This window comes from Balaenoptera physalus (genome assembly GCF_965194825.1).
Source record: "Balaenoptera physalus genome assembly, chromosome: 17".
Lineage (NCBI taxonomy): Eukaryota > Metazoa > Chordata > Mammalia > Artiodactyla > Balaenopteridae > Balaenoptera > Balaenoptera physalus.
In genome coordinates, this window is record NC_138895.1 from 8175987 (window position 1) to 8196341 (window position 20355).

Below are 20355 nucleotides of genomic sequence, written 5' to 3' on the forward strand. Positions count from 1 at the left end.
GAAGTTAGATGACAAGGCAACCTCTACTGGAAAGTAATTCTAAATTTCTAGTTTTGACTCTAATGCCTTTGTGTTCATTTTTCTTATTTTTAACAAGTAACAGTAGGTGTTTATGTGTAAGTAGCAAATTACTATTGTCAGTTTGGCTGAACATTTAAATAAAATATATTTCATTAATGTTTTCGCAGCATTTATTACAAAAATTCTGTATCCTTGGTTAATAATAAAAATAATTGTTTAAATTTGATCAGGCAGGAATTTCCCATACTCATGAGAGAACAGTACTTTACTTAATCATGTAAATTAATTTGCCTCTCAGAAGCCAAGGATATTAAGAAATAATCTTTTTTTTTTTAACTTTATTTATTTATTTTTGGCTGCGTTGGGTCTTCGTTGCTGCGCATGTGCTTTCTCTAGTTGCGGCAAGCAGGGGCTACTCTTTGTTGTGGTGTGCGGGCTTCTCATTGCGGTGGCTTCTCTTGTTGCGGAGCACGGGCTGTAGGCGCACAGGCTTTAGTAGTTGTGGCACGTGGGCTCAGTAGTTGTGCCTCGCGGGTTCTAGAGCACAGGCTCAGTAGTTGTGGCTCACGAGCTTAGTTGCTCCACGGCATGTGGGATCTTCCCGGACCAGGGCTCGAACCCGTGTCCCCTGCATTGGCAGGCAGATTCTTAACCACTGCGCCACCAGGGAAGTCCAGACAGAAAGCTTTTAGAGAAAATATTCTACTACAGCTAAACATCACAAAAGAAATTATGGTACTACTTCCACCATCAGCTGGCTATAATGAGGTTTTTCCATGCTCCTCATTTCCCTGTAGGAGTTGTGTCAGAGGAAGCCAGCTAAAGCACAGGTTTAAATAAGATCCCGAGTCTCATAACACAATACCCAAAATGTCCAAGTTCCAGTAGAAACTCACCATACCTAGAAGTAGGAAGACCTCAAACTGAATGAAAAAAAAAGAAAAATCAATAGATGCCAACAGCAAGATGACAGAGATGTTAGAATTATCTGACAAAGATTTTTTAGGCAACCATCATAAAAATGCCTCAACAAACAATTTTAGGGGCATGCTTGAAACAAATGAAAAGTAGTCTCAGCAAAATAACTACAAGATAAAAATTTGAACAAGATAGAAATTTTAGAACTGAAAAATATAACAACAAATGTAAAACTCAGTGGATGGAATCAACAACAGAATGATGGGGACAGAGGAGAGAAATAGTGAACCGGAGGGTAGAACAATAGAAACTACTCAGTTTAAACTACAGAGAGAAAATAGAGTAGAAAAAAAATGAACCAGTGCCTCAAGAGTTTGTGGGGCTATAACAAAAGCTCTGACGTTGTATTATCAGACTCCTAGAAGGAGAGAAGAAAGAAGATGGCTCTGAAAAAGTACTCAAAGGAGTAATGACTGAAAACTTCCCAAATGTGACAGAAGATATAAACCTACAGATTCAAGAAGCTGAGCCAGCTCCAAACAGGATAAACCTTAAAAATCCACAACTTCTGTCCATAGTCAAATCTCTGAAAGCTAAACACAAAGAAAAAATCTTGAAAGCAGTGACAAACAGTTCCTTACCAACTGGAATGACAGCAGAATTCTGTCAGAAACCATGGAGGCCGGAAGGAAATAGCACATTTTTCAAGAGCTGAAAAAAGAACTTACAGCCCACAATACTAGAACCAACAAAAGTATCTCAGGAGTGAAGGGAAATCAAGACATTCTCAGATGAAAGAAAAGCAAGAATTTATCAGTAGCAGATCCACCATAAAAGAATGGCTAAAGAAATTATCTAACAAATGAAATGATAAAAGAAAGAATCTTTTAAGAGGGAATACCAGTAACCAGAAGTATGAATAATCACAGTAGACGTTTTCTTAAAACTTTTAAGTCTTGTAAATTACATTTGACAATTGAAGCAAAACTCTAATGTCTGATGTGGTTCTCAGTGTACATGCAGGAAATAAAACCACGCTGGAGAAAGGGACATCAAGGGAAGTACGGTTTTTATACTTCACCTGACTTGGTAAAATGACAACACTAGCAGACTGTATAAGTTTTTATTTATTTATTTATTTATTTATTTATTTATTTATTTATTTATGTATAATGCAATACTCAGAGCAACTACTAAAAAATTTACAAAGAGACACACTAAAAAACAATAGATAAATCAATGTGGAATGCTAAAAAATGTTCAGTTAACCCTCAGAAAGGCAGGAAAAAGAAAACAAAAAATAGCAAACAAAAATAAAGTGGCATACTTAAACCCTCACGTAGCAATAATTACCTGGAATATAAATGATTTAAATACACCAATCAAAAGACAGAGCTTGGCAGAGAGGATTAAAAAATATGACCCATCTATATGGTGTCTACAGGAAACTGACTTCAAATATAATGCTACAGGCAGTTTGAAAATAAAATGATGGGAAAATACATATGACACAAACACTAATCAAAAGAAAGCAGGAGTGGCTCTCTTAATACCAGATAAAGTAGACAGAGTGGGACATTATATAATAATAAAAGAAGAGTCCACCAGGGAGATAATAGCAATCCTAAACTTATGTGCACCAAACTACAGAGCTGCAAGATGTATGAAGCAAAAACCAGTAGAACCAATGGAATTAAACTAGAAATCAATCATCGTCTCCACCTATAATTATGGATTTGCTTCTCCTTTCAGTTCTATTGGTTCTGATTATCAATAACAGGTAACTGGGAAATTCTTCAGAGACTTGGAAACTAAACAGTACACTTCTAAATAATGTATGTGTCAAAGGGGAAGTCTCAAAGGAAATTTTAAAAATACACTGAACTGAATGAAAAGTAAAATACAACATATCAGAATTTGTGGGAAACACGTAATGCAGTGCAGAGAGGGAAATTTATAGCATTAACCACATTCGTTAGAAAAGGGAAAAGTCTCTGATCAAAAATCTTAGCTCCTACCTCAAGAACCCAAAGCAAATAGAAGGAAGAAAATAATAAAGATAAGAGCAGAAATCAGTGAAATCAAAAACAGGAAAACAATAGAGGAAATTTTTAAAGGCTGTTTTTTTTTTTTAAGTCAATAATATAGCAAGACTGACAAAGAAGCAAAGAGAGAGAAGGTACAGATTACCAATATCAGGAACAAAACAGAAGTTATAACTATAGATCCTGCAGACATCAAAGGAATAATACATAAATATGGTAAATTAGATGAAATGTACAAAAAGATCACAAACTCAGCACAAACTACTACAGCTCTCCTACTATGAAATCGAGTATTTGAACAGCCCTATAACTATTAAGGAGATTGAATTAGTAATTTAAAAATTTTCCAAAAAGAAATATCTAGGTTCAGATGGTTTCACTGGAGGATTCTACCAAACATTTACAGAAAGAATGAACACCAATTCTACACTATCTTTTCCAGAAAATAGAAGAGATAGAACATTTCCTTATTTATTTTAAGAAGCTAATATTGCCCTGATACCAAAACCAAAGGAAAAAAAAAAAAAAAGGGTACAGACTGATAACATTTATTAACATACGAAAAAAATTCTCAACAAAATATCAGCAAGTAGAATTTCAACAATATGTGAAATCATATACATGTGCATATGTAAAATATATACATCATGGCCAAAAGGAACTTATTCCAGGGATACAGAGCTGGTTCAGTATTATCTACCATTTTAATAGGATAAAGAAGAAAAATCAAACCATAGCAGTCAGTGCAGAAAATGCATGTGACAAAATCCAACACCAGCCGTGTTTAAAAACCCTCAAAAAAAAAAAGGAATTGAGGAGGACTTCCTCAGCTTGTTAAAGAGCATCTACAAAAAAACCTACAGCTAACATTATACTTAGTGGTGAAAGGCTGAATGCTTTACCCCTTAGATCAGGAACAAAGCAAGGATACCTATTCTCATGATATAAAGGCATGAAATAAAGGCATACAACTCAAAAAAGGAAGACATAAAACTGTTTATATTTGTGGATGACACGATTGTCTCTTTAAAATCCCAAGGAATTTACAAAATAAATAAACTAGAGCTAATAAGTGAGTTCAGCAAGTTTACAGGATTTTTACAAGACATATATAAAAAATCTACTGTATTTCTATATACTCACAATGAACACCAAAATTTAAAATACAGTGCCATCTATAATCACACAAAAAGAAAATGAAATAGCTAGGTATAAATCTAAAAATGACAGGTATAGGACATGTATGCTGAAAACTACAAAATGCTGATGAAAGAAAGTAAAGAAGATCTAAATAAATGGAGAGACATACACTATGTTCATTGTTTGGAATTCTCAACCTAGTAAAGATGTCACTTTTTCATAAATTGATATACAGGTTTAACCCAACTCTTATCAAAATTCCAATAAAATTTTTTTATAGATAATCTGACAATATTATTATAAAATACATACTGAAAGGCAAAGGAACTAGAATAGCTAAAACAACTTGGAAAAAGAAGAATAAAGGGACTTCCCTGCTGGCCCAGTGGCTAAGACTCCACACTCCCAATGCAGGGGGCCTGGGTTCAATCCCTGGTCAGGGAACTAGATCCCACATGCTGCAATTAAGAGTTCGCATGCCGCAACTAAGACCCGGCACAGCCAAATAAATACATAAATAAAAATATTTGTTTAAAAAAAAGAATAAAGTAGGAAGAATCACTCTATTTGATTTCAAGTCTTAACGTAGCTGTAGTTGTCAAGACTGTGTGATATTGGTGAAGGGAGAGAAACATCAGTGGAACCAAATGGAGAACCCACAAATATTCCCAACTGCTTTTTAACAAAGGTGCAAAAACAATTCGCAGGGTGAGATAGCCATTTCAACAAATGGTGCTGTAGCAATTGGACATCCATAAGCAAAAAAAAGAAAGGACCTAAGTCTCACACCTTATACAAAAACTAACTCAAAACTGATCATGGAATTAAATGTAAAATGTTTTACCTATTTATCTTTTATGGAAAAAAACAGGAGAAAATCTTTTGGTTCTAGCAGTAGGCATGCTTGTCACTAAAAGCATGACCCATAAAAGGAAAAATTGATAAATTAGTCTTTAAAAACTTTTGTTCTATGAATAAGCCTGGTAAGAGGATGAAAAGACAACCTACAGACTGGGAGAAAGTATTTACAAACCAAATATCCAACAAAAGACCACTAGTATCTAAAATAAAGAACTCTCGAAACTGAAGAGTAAAAAAACCCAGATAGTCCAATTAGAAGATGGTCAGAAGACATGACCAGACATTTCATCAGAGAGCATATATAAATGGCAGATAAGCGCTTGAAAAGATATTCAGCATCACTAGCCATTAGAGAAATGCAAATTAAGACCTCCATGAGGGATCACTACACACTAAAATGAAACGTAGTGACACCAAATGCTAGCAAGCATGTGGAGAAACTAGGTCCTTCATACACTGCTGGTGGGACTGTTAAAGTAATATAGCCACTTTGGAAAACAGTTTGGCAGTTTCTTTAAAAACTGGATGTGCAGCTATCATATGACCTAGCAATCGCACCCCTGGGCATTTATCCCAGAGAAATGAAGACTTATGTTCACACAAAAACCCATACACAGATGTTCATAGCAGCTTTATTCATGATAAGCAAACACTGGAAACAACCCAGATGTCCTTCAACGGATGAATAGTTAGACAAAGTGTATAGCACGTCCACACCATGGAATACTACTCAGCATTAAAAAAGAACGAACAGTTGTTACATGCAGCAACCTGGATGAATGTCCAGGAAAGCACGCTCAGTGGGTGAAGTCGGTCCCAGAAGGTTGCACATTGTGTGACTCCACTTATGTGACTCGGTTGGAATGACAAAATTAGAGAGATGGGGAGCAGATGAGTCATTGCCAGTGTTAAGCCAGGGTGTCAGGGTGGAAGAGGAAGTGGTATGGTTATAAAAAGACAGCATGAGGGATCCCTGAAAATGGAAATGTTGTGTATCCCTTTTCATTATTTTGGTTGTAACAATGTATTATATGTTTCCAAGATACCACCACTGAGGGAAACCAGGTGAAAGTCACACAGGATCTCTCTGTATTATCTTACACCTGCACGTCAGTCTGTAATTATCTCAGAAAGTTTGATCAAAACATAATAGTAATAACCACATACAGCAACTTAAATTAAATTTAACCTGTTCTTTAAGATCACAATGGCAATTTAAAAAATAAAAATTAAGCATTACAAAACCTCACAAGTGTAATGAAATACTAATGTGAGAATACTGAATATAATTATAAAGGCTTAAGTGATTTTTTTAAATTCATGAAGAACCCAGGATTTCTTTTTCAAATTATTGTCATTATTTGTTAAGTATGGCTCTTTCATGAGTCTGTCACATTCTTACACAGAGCAAATTTTTATACAACCAGTTCCCTCCATGCTAAATGTTGTATGTTTAGCATATGCCTAACAAATAATAGAGTTACTGTTGTGATTTTTATTATGCATAGACTTCCTTCATATGATTTCTCAGAAGGAGCAGAACATGAAATTATACTAATATTCATAAAAAAGACAGCTAGGCTATATGGAATAAAAAAGACCTGGTTGGAAGATAATGATGAGTTGTACAAAGTAACTAAAGGAAGAACTCCAAAAATGGGCTAAATATTAGATGTTCTGCACTAGTATTTTTTTTTTTAAAAAGAGAGTTCATTGATGACCTCTATGCATGTCAGACTTTAAAATAATTAAGTTCATCATTAAGTAAAGAGCATTTATATGACAGTACACATCCATTAGTTTATTTTTTTTTTACATCCCCTGTATTAAAGCATTTTGGTAGCCTCACAGTAAGACTGATGGAGCTGCTATTTTAAATCAATTTAAATAGTGTCACCATTTTTAAAAGTAAACCCACATATGCATCATCTGGCTTCAGAAGTTACCACCATTTTGCCATTTTGATGATCTTATTTTATTATGTGCCCTGTTTTTTAAGCAAATTCCAGAAATATTTTACCTACAAATTTCAGTAGCAGTAATTTTTAAAAAATATGTCCATCATACCATTATTATACCTAACAAACTTAGCAGTAATTCCTTAATAATATCTGATATCAAGTCTGAATAGCACCCCACCCCTTTTTTTTCATTCAGCAATTGATGTTGGAAAACAGGTACTTAGTTTCTTTCTTCGAGGTCAGGGAAGACTAACAAAACCTGTTCTTTCCACTTTGAGAAGGGAAGGAGGGAGAACTAAGCCAGCATCTGTCAGACACCCTCCTTGTTACAGCAGTCAGCACCGGCTTCTGCAGCAGGAGAGCTGAGGCCTCAGTGGGAAGCTATTCATCTCATAAAATTACAGTATACGCTCTCTGGGATTTAAGCAAGAGTTAGCCTGCTAGAATTAGATCCAAAGAGGAATCATCATGAGAACAAGCAATAAATACATTAGTTTTACAGGGTCTGTAGATTCTTAATCAGTTAGTGGCTTAGACTTGGGGTTGGAGAAAATAGTAATTCATTTCAAAGAAGTTTGTTCTAAGTGCTATACCTTTTGTTTTTGCTTTCTAAGGACTTGGATTTGCCTAATTATGCCATCCTCCATGGGAGAGGCCGTTTAGCACAGTGGGTAGAAACTTGGGCTATGGGCTCAGACAGGAGTTTATCCTCAGCTTACTGCCTGAACTTGAGGACCCTCTGGGAGAGCTGATCATGTGAGGAGTTAGGAAAGTAAGGCAGGTATCCTGAGTGCATCCTGGTCAGCTAATAAGAGCAGTGGTTGGTGTTTGGGCAGCTCACAGAAGGTCAGTGTCCTCTTCTGTATAATCTTTAAAAAGTACTTGATTCCTAGCCAATCCTTGGCTCTCATGTGTAGAGAAGTTAGAGAACTCTGGTATTAAAGAAAAAAACTTTCTTAAAAGCCATTTTTAAATATAAATTATTTAAACATAATTATGTTTAAAGATAGAATGATTTATACAAATGCCAGTGTCCTGATTATGGACCGTCTGACTAAGGGTTCTTTTTAGAAATTTAAAACTATGTGATCGGGCTTCCCTGGTGGTACAGTGGTTGAGAATCTGCCTGCCAGTGCAGGGGACACGGGTTCAAGCCCTGGTCTGGGAAGATCCCACATGCCACGGAGCAACTGGGCCCGTGAGCCACAACTACTGAGCCTGCGTGTCTGGAGCCTGTGCTCTGCAACAAGAGAGGCCACGGCAGTGAGAGGCCTGCGCACCGCAATGAAGAGTGGCCCCCACTCGCCGCAACTAGAGAAAGTCCTCGCCCAGAAACGAAGACCCAACATAGCCAAAAATAAAAATAAATTAATTAATTAAAAAAAAAAAAAAAAAAAACTATGTGATCATTCCTTAAGATTAAGCCTAACTGGTACCTTGATGATTCCTTTCAGTTTAGAACTAGACCTGTTTCCTTTTCCTGTTGCGCTGTGGTCTATTTTTATATTTTAACCAAGGTCTAGTTACCTAATGCAAGTTGAGACCATGAAGTTTAACTCTTGTATTTCCCTGTAAGCAGTTGGACAATTTGCAGCATAAGATAGCACCATTTTTCCAGCATTTGTTGCATTGTTGCTGGAAATAGGTTTACTGTTAATCTCTGGATGTACTGATTTACTCAGCATAATGATTTTGTCCACGAAGGATCTGTTGAGGGGAAGGATCAAAGTGGTGTTAGAGAAAAATGCACAGGATAGCTGTCCACAAAAAAGAATTACCGAGTCCAAAATGTCAGTAACACTGAGCTAAAATAACAGGATATAATTAAAATCAATGAAGTGAAGCACCAACAACTTAGCATAATACATGAATCCTCTTTATTCATTTAGTAGTAGGTAGGATGGTGTATATTTTGATCTAAAAAAGCTTCATTTCGGGGCTTCCCTGGTGGCGCAGTGGTTGAGAATCTGCCTGCCAATGCAGGGGACACGGGTTCGAGCCCTGGTCTGGGAAGATCCCACATGCCACGGAGCAACTGGTCCCGTGAGCCACAATTACTGAGCCTGCGCGTCTGGAGCCTGTGCTCCGCAACAAGAGAGGCCGCGATGGTGAGAGGCCCGCGCACCGCGATGAAGAGTGGTCCCCACTTGCCGCAACTAGAGAAAGCCCTCGCACAGAAACGAAGACTCAACACAGTCATAAATAAATAAATAAATAAATAAATAAAAAAAAAAAGAAAAAAAAAAAAAAAAAAAAAAAAAAAAAAAAGCTTCATTTCAATGGCAACCTGGGGGAGAGAGTGAAGACTGGAAAGTCCTGTTATGAAGGGTCCCACTTCTGTTTTACGGGCTGGCTCTGACCTGTGAATTCTACAGTGAGAATCCTGAACTGTTGCAGCGTCTTGCTGATGATGTTGACAGCTGGATCCAAGCTCATTGTATTTCTAAACCACACTGACGTCCTTCTCCTTTCCAGTTCAGGGCCCCACTGGCAACATGGTTCAGCACTGCTCTACTTATAATATTTCAGACTCATATTTTTCTTTTAACTGTAGCCTCTCATGTGCCAACTGTTTTGCTCTTACCTGAATTTATGCTGCTGATCTTCAACTGGGATGATAAATGGAAAATGGCACCCAAGACTATACTTCCAATTTTTTTTTCAAATTATTTTATAAAGAGCATAAAAATAAAATGATACCCTAGTCTGCCTAAACTAGATACTTACGGAGGTAAGAACTTCTCAGATAGATCTACTATTTAATAGATGGGTATCATTTTATATTTATAAAATCATGTATAAGATTAACACCACACACAGACTATATACACTCAAAGAAACACTTTTTTATATACATACAAAGATAGAAAGCTCTCTCCACATAAAACCTCTCTGTATTAGCAAACTACTGTGGTACACAAGTATTATGTTTAAGTATATTTGTTTCCAAACTGTAAATTATAATTTCCAAGTTACAAGTTATAATAAGAGAATTCACCCTTCCTATAAAGTGGATTCTAGTCAGTTTTATACAACTTGGGGTTGCTCCAAACATGCTATTATCATTCATCCTTTTTGCTATTTGCTGAAGAAATACACGTTCAAATGTGATAGTAGAGGTACACCCCAGAATTCATCTCCTAAATGTCAACGAAATTAAAAAGCCAATTGCAACCAAAATATTCTCGCCTATATGGTATTCCCATAGAAATAGGAGACCAGAACTCATTCTTTACATTTTCAGTTCGCATTACTGATCTTTAAACTTAATGTTTGGGTGCTATACACACATATTTGAGTGCATAGCATATGGGGGACCCGTATGTTTCGCTGTCTACCATTTATCCAGGTAGTGTTCATGCTGAGCACACAGAGCATTTGTAGTGAGTGTCATCACGTCTTCCATTAGGAAAATGACGTTTAGGTTCTTTTACCTCTGGCGGACAAAAAAGAAGAAAAAGGATGACTTTGATCTCCATTTTGCTGAAGATTTTGCTGATAAGGAAATAGTCGACCATGTGACCAGCAGAAAATATTTTTGAGTATTAGTTTGACTTCCGTTTTCAACTGAGACTTAAAGGTTATCGAGGACATCAAGATATCATGCTGCCTGGTAACTGCCCTGGCTTCCCATTGGCTACACGCCTCCTCAGCTGCCACCCTCTGGCAGTTCATTCCAGAACCACAACTTTGTTTAGTGTCCTAGTCTGCAGAGTTCCAGGAAGATCTGACCTCTGTGGTCTGTCCTGTGACAGACTGAGGAGTTGATGTGAAGGGACGCTCCTCCAGTCACTGGAATCTGGTGATCTTGCTTGCAGCATTTAGAAGAGTGTCTCATAAGTGGAAGGGTTCTTTCAGAAGTATTTTCAAATGATTAAAATGTGTCAGGTCCCTGAAATAATAATGTGATTGTATATTTGTATGGCATATTGTCAGAGTTCTTTCACATACGTAGTCCCGTTTTCCACAGAGGACTCAAATCCAGGTGTTCCGGGTTCCCCATCCGTTCCCCTTCTGTCTGCCACACAGTGGAGAATAGCAGCACTGAAGGTTAGCCTACCCTTCTTTGAGGAGCGTGAATTAAAATTAAAATGATCACTTCTGCATAGGGTTCCGTGGTCAAGTGAGCTTAGGAGGAGCTGGAGCCTGCCCCCCTTTTAGGAAACCAGAATTCACAGTAGTAGTATGTTATTTCTATTTTGAAAACCCACTGTTAAGAAATTTGTTGGCTTTTGTTTAACCTAGAGTTTTCCAAGTGTGATTTAGCCATTCCCGCCCCCCGCCCCAGTGGAATTGGGGTGGAGGGTGCGTAATAGCCAAAAGATTGATGTCCTTTAGTTTTCCTGATTCTCTCACTTAATGGTAACATAGAGGTTGCACTGGGGGAAGTGGAGACAACTTTCTTCTTAAGCTCAGAATATCTTGTAAAAGTATTTTTTTCCAAATCAGTTGTATTTAGAACAGTGCTTCTCAAACATTAATGTGCATTCACTTCACCTAGGAATCCTGTTAAAATGCAGCTTATGATTCAGTAGGTCTGGGGTGCGGCCTGAAAGTCTGCGTTTGCAGCTTGCTCTCAGGTGATGTCGGTACCGTGACCCGGGCTCCCTCTGGGGAGCGGAGAGGCTGGAAAGTCAGCCGGCTGTGAGTGAACAAGACGGTCCAGCCAAGTGCTGTCGTCCTTTCCCTGCTCTGCAGATTCATGATTTCTTCAGACCTTCTCGTCATCTTCATCCTCTCCTCTACTGATTCTTGGCTCTCAGCATATAATTACATAATCAGGTTTCAACCATCTTAAAAACAAAACCCTATCAGTCCCTGTTCTCCTGGATATGTTCTCTTCTAGCTTCTAGTAAGATCTACCTCTGTTTCCTCATTGGATTTCACACCTCGGTTCACTGTCTGACTTCCTTCATCATGGCCAAGGTCACCCTAGACCTCCTAGTTGCCTCACCTAACAAATGCTTTTCTCTTCTTACCTTGAACAGTCCCTGGGGGGGGTGTGATACTTTTGACTACTCTTCTGTCTATAAACTTTCTCTTTCCTTAGCTCCATGATATCATGGTCTTCTCTTTACTCTCTAGCCTTCCAGACTCCTTTACCATCTCCTTCTTCCACGTTGAAATGTCACCTAAATCCATGAATACCCTTCTTAGGCTGTGTGTCTAGCTCTGCTTTGACCGCTGCTGCCTGGACAGTTCTGCATGAGTGGGTCTCAGACCCTCCGGTTTAACACATTCAGACTGAACTGATAGCCCTCCTCTGCTCTAGTCTGCAGATGTTCACTCTCGTGTATCCTAAAGGAACCCCCTTCCCTACCCCTTTACACTCATTCTTCAGTTAATAGGTATTGCTTTCCACGTGTGTATTATTATTTCTGCCTGTTAAATGTCTCTCCAAATCGTCCTCTTCTATGATTGCTTCCTAATTGGACTCCCTGTGTTCATTTTTCAGTCCTCTACACTGTTGCCTATAAGATCTTTCTAAAAATGAAAATTGAATGCCACTCTCCAGCTTTATTAAAACCCTGAAGTGGTTCCTCACAGCTTCTGCATCAAACTCCTTAGCTTGGAAGACAGGTCCCTTTACTTGCCAGTCCTCCCCTCTGTGTTCTCCTTGTTAAACCAGAGAGCGCGTCCACAGGGCATTGCTCCTGACCTGCTTCCACAGAAAGTATTCTCCACACTTGAACTGCCCTCCTTCTGACCTGATCCTTCAAGGATATATAGTGAGTCTGATTCCTCCTCTTGGAATGCGTGACACATGACACACCCTCCCTGCCCCCTTCACCACTCTTATGTGCTCCTTTCTCTGTATTTAGTCATTCCTGTGTCATGGGTTTATCATCTTCGCACTCTCTCATGACTCTGTCATGACCCTTGTTTTTCACGTTGGCTCAACATGAGGACAAAGTTCCTTGAAAACATAGGCTGTCTTTTCATCTCGGCATCCCCAGCGCCTGGCAGTTTCTCCCCACACAGTAGATAAATGTTTGGATGGTTACGTATTTATTTAATTACTTTAACCTTACTCCTCTCCCCGCAGTCTTTAATGAACTTATGCTTTGGTCCCACTTGTTAACTTGTAGGTGGAATTCTGTCCGAAACCTTCTTGGCCCTAAGCATTCTAAAACCTATGAGTTTTGAAAAACACAGGTGAATAGATTGGCTTCTCCTTTGATTGGGAGCTCCCTCCAGTAGCCGCCTGGGGTCTTTGTGGTTTGAAAGAGGTTTTTTAGACCCAGGAATAACTGCAGCAAAGATTACGGCAGGCTAGGGAAAGTACCCGTTCCCAAAGGCCACGGGCCAACTTTTTAAAGGTGTCCGAATATTCTAGAAGTGATATATTTACTTCTATGATTCCTTCCTTGTTTTTCTCTGTGTATTCCCTCTAAATTAAAATTTCATTTTCTCAGAGTTGTACATTACCAAAACTTAAACAGTATTATATTTCCTTTAGGACCCAAGGTGATTGTGGTGTGAAATAAACATATTGTTTGTCAAACAGTTGTCACTTTTCAAATATTCTCAATCTCTTAGCCATTTGATGGGTGATTTTTCCCTAATATTCATCAATTTTACTTAAAATTAAGATTGGAAATTTATGTGAAACCAGAAAAATATATAAACATCAAAAATTTTTGAAGCAAAAGTTTAGTAATTAAAAATATCTTAAACTGTTGAAAAATCAAGGCTGGAAATTCCTGGCTTAGCTGCTAAAGCACTAAAGATACAGCCAAGATGATAGCTGAAAATACAGCCACCTAACCCGAAGACACTGTGGTAAGCTGCCAAGCCATCTAACCTGACAGGGTCAATGGGTTTCTGTTTTGGGGTGGGACGGGGAAAACACCTAATAGTAAGACTTAAGTGACTAAGACCAGTTTCAAGGCACCTTGTGAATACTTGTGTCCTGTCCTGCTACTGGAGATCTACGGGCTGAATTTGGGTTGAGGGGACATCTTCCTTGCCTTGGGCTGTGTTGTAAGTGGTGGGACAGATGTTTCTGTAGAGCTGGAATGCGGCTGTAAACTGAAAGCTTTGTTACCCCTCAACCCTGTTCTCAGTGTCGTGGGTACCACGGGGCTCTTCACTGGAAATCTGACCTGACCTTATCAAGCTGCCAGCATCCCTTGAGGGGAGCTTAGTGTAATAAATATGTACTACTCCCTTCCACAGATTGGAAGGCTTTGCTGACTAGCTTCAGCTTCTCTGCTCCTCATTTGGCCATCACCCTAGGGAACTTCAGTGATGATCCAAACCAAACTAACTTTGAAAGTTACGTCCAGTTTCTCTACTTCTAAACTAGGGTAGCTAACCATTTCTGAAGAAAATCATGCTGTTATGTGCATGTTACGCACTTACACAACTATATAGATCACTAGCTACCAAGACTTTCCCATCAGCATTAGAGATCCTTCCATGTGTCGAAAATAAACTCTTCATTCCCTCCTTGAAACCTGGTTTTCTTCCTTTTTTATTTATCTCAATTCACGGCATACCCTTCCACCTCAGTCGCTTAAGCCAACAATGGGGTCATCCTTAAGCACCTTGCCACCCTTACCCTATTCTTTACCAAGTCCTGTTCATTTCTCCAAAGGAGATATTAAGTTTGATCTTTGCCTTCCATTCTGGTTGCCACTGTTTTGTCAGGCCTTCATTTCTTACCTTGATGATAGTTCTAAACTCCTTACTGGCCTTCCTGTTGCCAACCTTCCTCCTTAGAATTCCTCCTCTGAACCACCCTCTGATTTTGTCCGCAGCCTGCTTCCTACCTTTTCAAGGTTCCTTGAGGTCTGTTGGGCCCCTTGTCTACCCTCATCTCACATGGCTCCCTGTCCCCAGCTTCCACTGTAACTGAGCTTAAAATCTGCCTCTCTGTCCAGACTAGGCTTTCCTCCCCTTAATTTTCCTAATAAATGAGTGGGAGCTTACTTTCCTTCAAGCCTTCATTCACGGGGCTTTCTCTCTTGACAGTTTTTTTACCAGCAGAAGTGGTCATGCCACGTTACCCTTCTAAACAGCTGTTGTGGAAGTTTTCGTGCTATGTGCCAATTTTGGATTTGCATCTGTCCTGTAGTACTCCCACATCCTTGAGGTCAAAGACATTCATGTACCCAAGTATATAACTGAGATATGTTCTGTGCCTGGTACAAATCAGGCACTCAGTAAATGCTTGTTGAATGGAAGAACTAAATTACTAAGGAATTAAACATATCTGTGTGTTATAAGTAACACAAATGTTTTGTACTTCCAAAAATAATCCTAGCAATCCACAATAATTTCTAGCTAGCTAGAAGGTTTTTAAAAGGGTATGATAATTGTGTGCTTTTTATGTTCAATTTTAGTGGCAACATAAGCAAGATAAATGAAAATTCCTTTGAGTTGTGTTAAAGATAAGTGATCCTAATAAAGAGAGGATAAACGTGGGCAGAATATTAATCCTGCTAATCCTGCTTCTGCTACAGTTGTGCCCGGTCTTGGGCACGTCACTTCTCCTTGGCAGCCCCGTGCTGTCTGTACGGTGAGAGTTACGACAGGTCAGTAGATTTAGCAGCGGCCCTCTTTCTTCTAATGAAACACAGGAAACTGGATGAAAGAAAGAAGAGCAGAACAGCTGTACTTTGGAATAGGGGATGCCCTGGAAAATGAGGGGGAAGAGGAGGAAATGGTGCCCCCGTGGGATGTCCGTGAACGCAGCTTGAAGCCGTTGTGTTGGGCGCGGTGTGTGGGAAGGCTCTCCTTCTGAAGCTAACGCAGGTCGAACCAGAATATTTTCCGTCGCAGAATTTGACGAAGCTTCATGTGTAAACCGCCTCGTCTTGCTTCTCGTCTGATGTTCTTTTCGCAGGACTTTACTATCTCTGCATAATACCTAAGTCTTATCTCAATACATTTTCTTCTTTAGGCTCACTGTACACATTCTATGTTGCTAATTTGCCTTTTGATGCTCAGTTTTATCTAATCAGGATATTTTAATTCACTGAGGAGGCTGCCTATGAGTGCCCGCTTCTGCTCTGGTTCCCGCGGTGTTGCGCCCCGACGCCCCCGTGGTGGGGAGGGCTGACTGTGCCGAGGCCGCCTGCGAGCCAGCAGGTCTGCGGAGTAGGCGCCATGGTCGCCCTCCTCCTACAGAGAGGTTAAGCGGCAGGTCCAAGCGACACGTGTGGCAAGAGGTGGCGCTGGGCTTTGACCCTGCCAGCCTGGTTCAGAGCCTCGCCTTTGCCATTCTGCTGGCAAAGTTGGAGGTACAGCTTCAACCCACAAAATGAATTTCCTCATTTTTATACATATTTTGAATTTCTTTTCAGAAATAACGAGAACCTGTGTAAATCACTTAGTATAGTGACTGACCCGTAGTAAATATTTGGTAAATATTGGTTAGTGTAAGCTTTGGCAGATGGACACCTGGAATGTCCATAGCCTTGATTAGCAATGGAGAAGAAAATTAAACAGCATCCTAATTCTCTGTTTCCCAGTTCTCAGAGAGAACCAAAGACTCACTTATTTTACAGGGTGCTTTGCTCTTTAGCATCTATTCAAGATGTTTAAATAAAACGAAGACACTTCAATTTATTTTGAATTCTTACCTAACAGATGCTGTAATTTTTATCTTGCCACCAGGTGGCAGCATGTTACACAAGGAAATAATTGAAATGTTATTCTGTTGTAGACTACTTTTCAGTATTTTGCCTTAAAAATTGTTAAGCCATAATAAAAACAAAGTATTATTCCATGTTCCTCTTTGTCTGTATTCCCCCTCATTGGTTGTGAAGGTCCTCATAGCCCACAACTAGACTTGCCTTGGTCCTGCCCTGCACACGCTCTCCCTCTGTCAGCCAGTGCAGAGAGTTTACTTTTCCTGCATCTGTAACCGAAATGTAAGCCCTCGTGCTGAGATTCTCCGAACTAAATTGTTCTAGTTCAGCAGCAGTAGCAACTACTGCAGTCGTCCTCTTCCCTGGACCTTCCATGGTACCCAGAGAAGTACCAGATCTGTGACTGCAATTGAATAGGTGCCCTTGGGTAGCGGCCAGGTAATAGGATATACGTTTTTAGTTCTTTGTGGTTATGTTTATTTTAATTTGTGCTATAGAAGCCCCTGAAAACTTACTTAAGTTTAGGTAATATCAGAATCATTCAGATAACTACTGCCAAGGGTTGAAAGATTAGTGTCTGAGGTGGAGGGCAATTAATGGCTAATGAAGGTAAAGGACTGGACATGGCAATTCATCAGAGTAGGGCAGAGCAGGGAGCTAATGGGGAAATGTAGAGAGAGTCAGGCTTCAGATACTGGCGTGCAGCGCTGCATGGGAAGGCCAGAGGCTTGCCAAGTTAAGTTGCCTGCAAGGAAATCTGCTTATACTTCTTAATCGTGGATCTGCCTAGATTGTTTCACAGGGTTAATGAAATCCTTTCACATCAGTTTCTCAGCAAATGTTTTTTCCTATTCTATAACCTATTAACTAATATTCAGATTTGACTATATTTGAAACATGGAGTATAGATGAATATAATGTTTGTAATTCTGACTTGTCACAAAACCTGCAGTGATATTTAGGATGTCATGTTTTTAGAGTATTATGTTAACTAACCAGTGCTAAAAATTTTCTGGAGTTATGCCATCATCTTCCTTCATTTTTCTGATAGTAAGGTAATAACTATTCCAGATAAGTTAATTGTTACAAAATTTTTCCCTGGTAAACATCAAAACTTGTAAGAATAATGAAGACGTTTCAAGAACGTGTTTTGTGTTACTTACGTTAAACAGCAAATCCTGAGTCTCTCTCCCCTTGATGACTCGGGCCACCTTGGCCAACACGTGCCCTCTTCAGTCAGGAGCTGTGAGCCCATCTGCACACAGGCCCGCTGCTGTGGCAGCCGCTGCCACGTGTGGACTCCCCCGTGGCCTCTTCCCCAAAACCGCCCACGCACATCCCCGCTGGCCGCTCACACAGACACATCCTCACACTCAGTCTCTTTCCCTTTCTCCTTCCCTCTCCTTTTCATAATTTGCTTCTGTAGCCTGGGGAATAGAAAAAGTAAAACTAGTTAAAATGATGTCTAAAATTGGAAGGAATTTCAATTTAAGACTGTCCTATTAAAGCATGAGCTTTAGTGAATTCTCTGGTGGTCCATGGTTAGGACTCTGCGCTCTCACTGCCGGGGCCCCGTGTTCAATCTCTGGTCAGGGAACTAAGATCCTGCAAGCCACACAGCACAGCCAAAAACAAAAATTAAAAAAAAGCGTGAGCTTTAGTATCAAGGCTTTGTAGTATCTATTTAGTTAACTTATTGTTGCTAATTTCTTTTTTTTTTTTTTTCCTGTGTTCTAGAGGTATTTCAGATTGTTATATCTCTTCCTTGAAAAATATATATGGAGATTGATTTTTAGTGACTGGAGTGAAATGAGCAATGAAAGGAAATTCTAGCCAATTACTGTAACAGATATGTATCTCTTGTCTTTCTGAGGTTTTGAAATGCTTTGCAGCTTTAGTGGACAGCTACTGTCCGTAACAACCAAGGCTGTTCTCTTAGAAGTTTTATTTTATCTCTTCTAAGCCGTAACAGTTTTTGGTTAATGCTCAGTATGTTCGGAAACTCAACAATTTCAGTCCATAGCCACATACTTTGAAAAGAGGTGTACTAATGTCTACAGTTGTCACATTGGTTTTAAGCTCTTAAGGACTCCTTAAAATTGATCATTAATTAATCACTTAGTAATATGTATTAAATATTAATTTTTGCCATGATGTAAATAAAACAATCCATTTATATAGTATCCTCTCTATAGTGTGCTCAGAGAGGTGGAAAATATTTTATTTCATTGTCTTTAATATGTAATCAGAGAGTTGGATGACAAGTAAATGTAGCATTGTCCAAAGAGTATTTCATTGAGATGATGGGAATTAGAAAAGAAAAGATAACCATTTGCTATATTTAATTATAATGGAGTTAATTGCATGTCTTTCCGATATAAAATACCTCTTACGTCCATTGGGTACAGCTATTCTTGAAGGTGCTTAAATAAAGTACTAAGTATACTATTTAAGTAATAAAATTAGTAGTGACTTGGAAAATTTAGCATAAATAAAGACATAGCTTTCTTAAGCCAGTTTTTAAAGTGATTCTTCAACAGATTAGCAAAAAGCCAATTTATTTACATCCATTGGCACATGTAATAATGACTTTTATAATATAAATGCTTGTTTATATGAAGTTATAACTTACTTATGGGACATTGTAGTTCTAATGTTCTAGTGAAATGTACACATGTGGGTGCCCCTGGAAGGAATTTCAACTCTGTGAATTTATGAATCTGTTGACTTCAGTATTTAGTTAGCCTGGCCATCACTGTAATTGACATGTTATTGGAAATAGAGTTAGGTTTTCCCTTATTTATAAGCATAACCTCCATTTTGAGGAATGTGAATCAATTCATAGTTGGCTGACAGCCAGTTTCTCCTTCACTTGAGCTCCAGCACACACTGGAAAAGCACACTGGCTTCCGAAGTGCCTTGTGAATCTGCAGTGATTAATTCTTCTCATTATTTCGCTGCAAGTTCTCGTGACCCTCTCTGATGGTTCGATCAGCCACTTAGAGTTGATGCATATTCATTCCTCTGCGCCCCTGCCGCTGTCGCTCACACCCCCTGCACTGACTGGTGTGTTCTTGGTGCAGTAATTGAGCTGCAGTAGATTGATTACTCTGGGGAGCTGTAAGGCCTTTAAAGGTGAAAACATATCAGTCCTGTTAATTAGGAAACAAAAGTCTGGTGGCAGGTTCAGCAGTCAGATATTTCCAGTGTAGAAAAGACGAAAGATATGATGTGTTCCTCTCCATTAACCTGTTTACTTTTTAAATTTTGAATTAAGTCTGTATCAGTAGTAGTGGAGAACAGCCTTCTTTTACGAATTTTTATAGAATGCTAATTGAATATAATATTAATACTATTATCTCTCAAATCTGATAGTTTAGAACCTGAGTTTGTATACACCTTCTGTAACATTGGCAATAATGTGTAAAATATCTTAATATCTTACATAAATACAGAATGCTTTTGGATTAATTTTGGTATTTAGAGGCTTAATTTGGTTACAATGTTCTAATGCTAATTTCTTGTCATTTAGTAGTACACTCTATGGGAAAAGGGTGAAACTTTATTCAACATGGCATAGAAGTTGAGTTGCCTTTATCTCTTTATCATAAGCACCCTTTGATTATCCCCCCCCCACCCCACCAAACTGTATGTTGAGTAATACATTGTCTGGGAAAAAGGATCCTGTATGGAACGGTGGTCTCCAGAAGTAAGCTAGTTTCAACATGGACATCTGTGCAGCTTATCTAATTGACATGTTTTTCTCAGGTGTGCTGTTCTTATGTTATGGTCTCCCCTTCTCCAGTCATG

At 38.9% G+C, this 20355-nt stretch overlaps 1 protein-coding gene and 1 long non-coding RNA gene across 6 annotated transcripts in view; one reads left to right on the forward strand and one right to left on the reverse strand.

Annotated features, from left to right (window-relative positions):
- The window catches only part of RAB2A (RAB2A, member RAS oncogene family), a 76298-nt gene that overhangs the window by 50625 nt on the left and 5318 nt on the right, over positions 1-20355 (forward strand). The window lies entirely within an intron of this gene.
- Positions 1-20355, reverse strand: part of LOC309646618 — a 139883-nt gene that overhangs the window by 45002 nt on the left and 74526 nt on the right. The window lies entirely within an intron of this gene.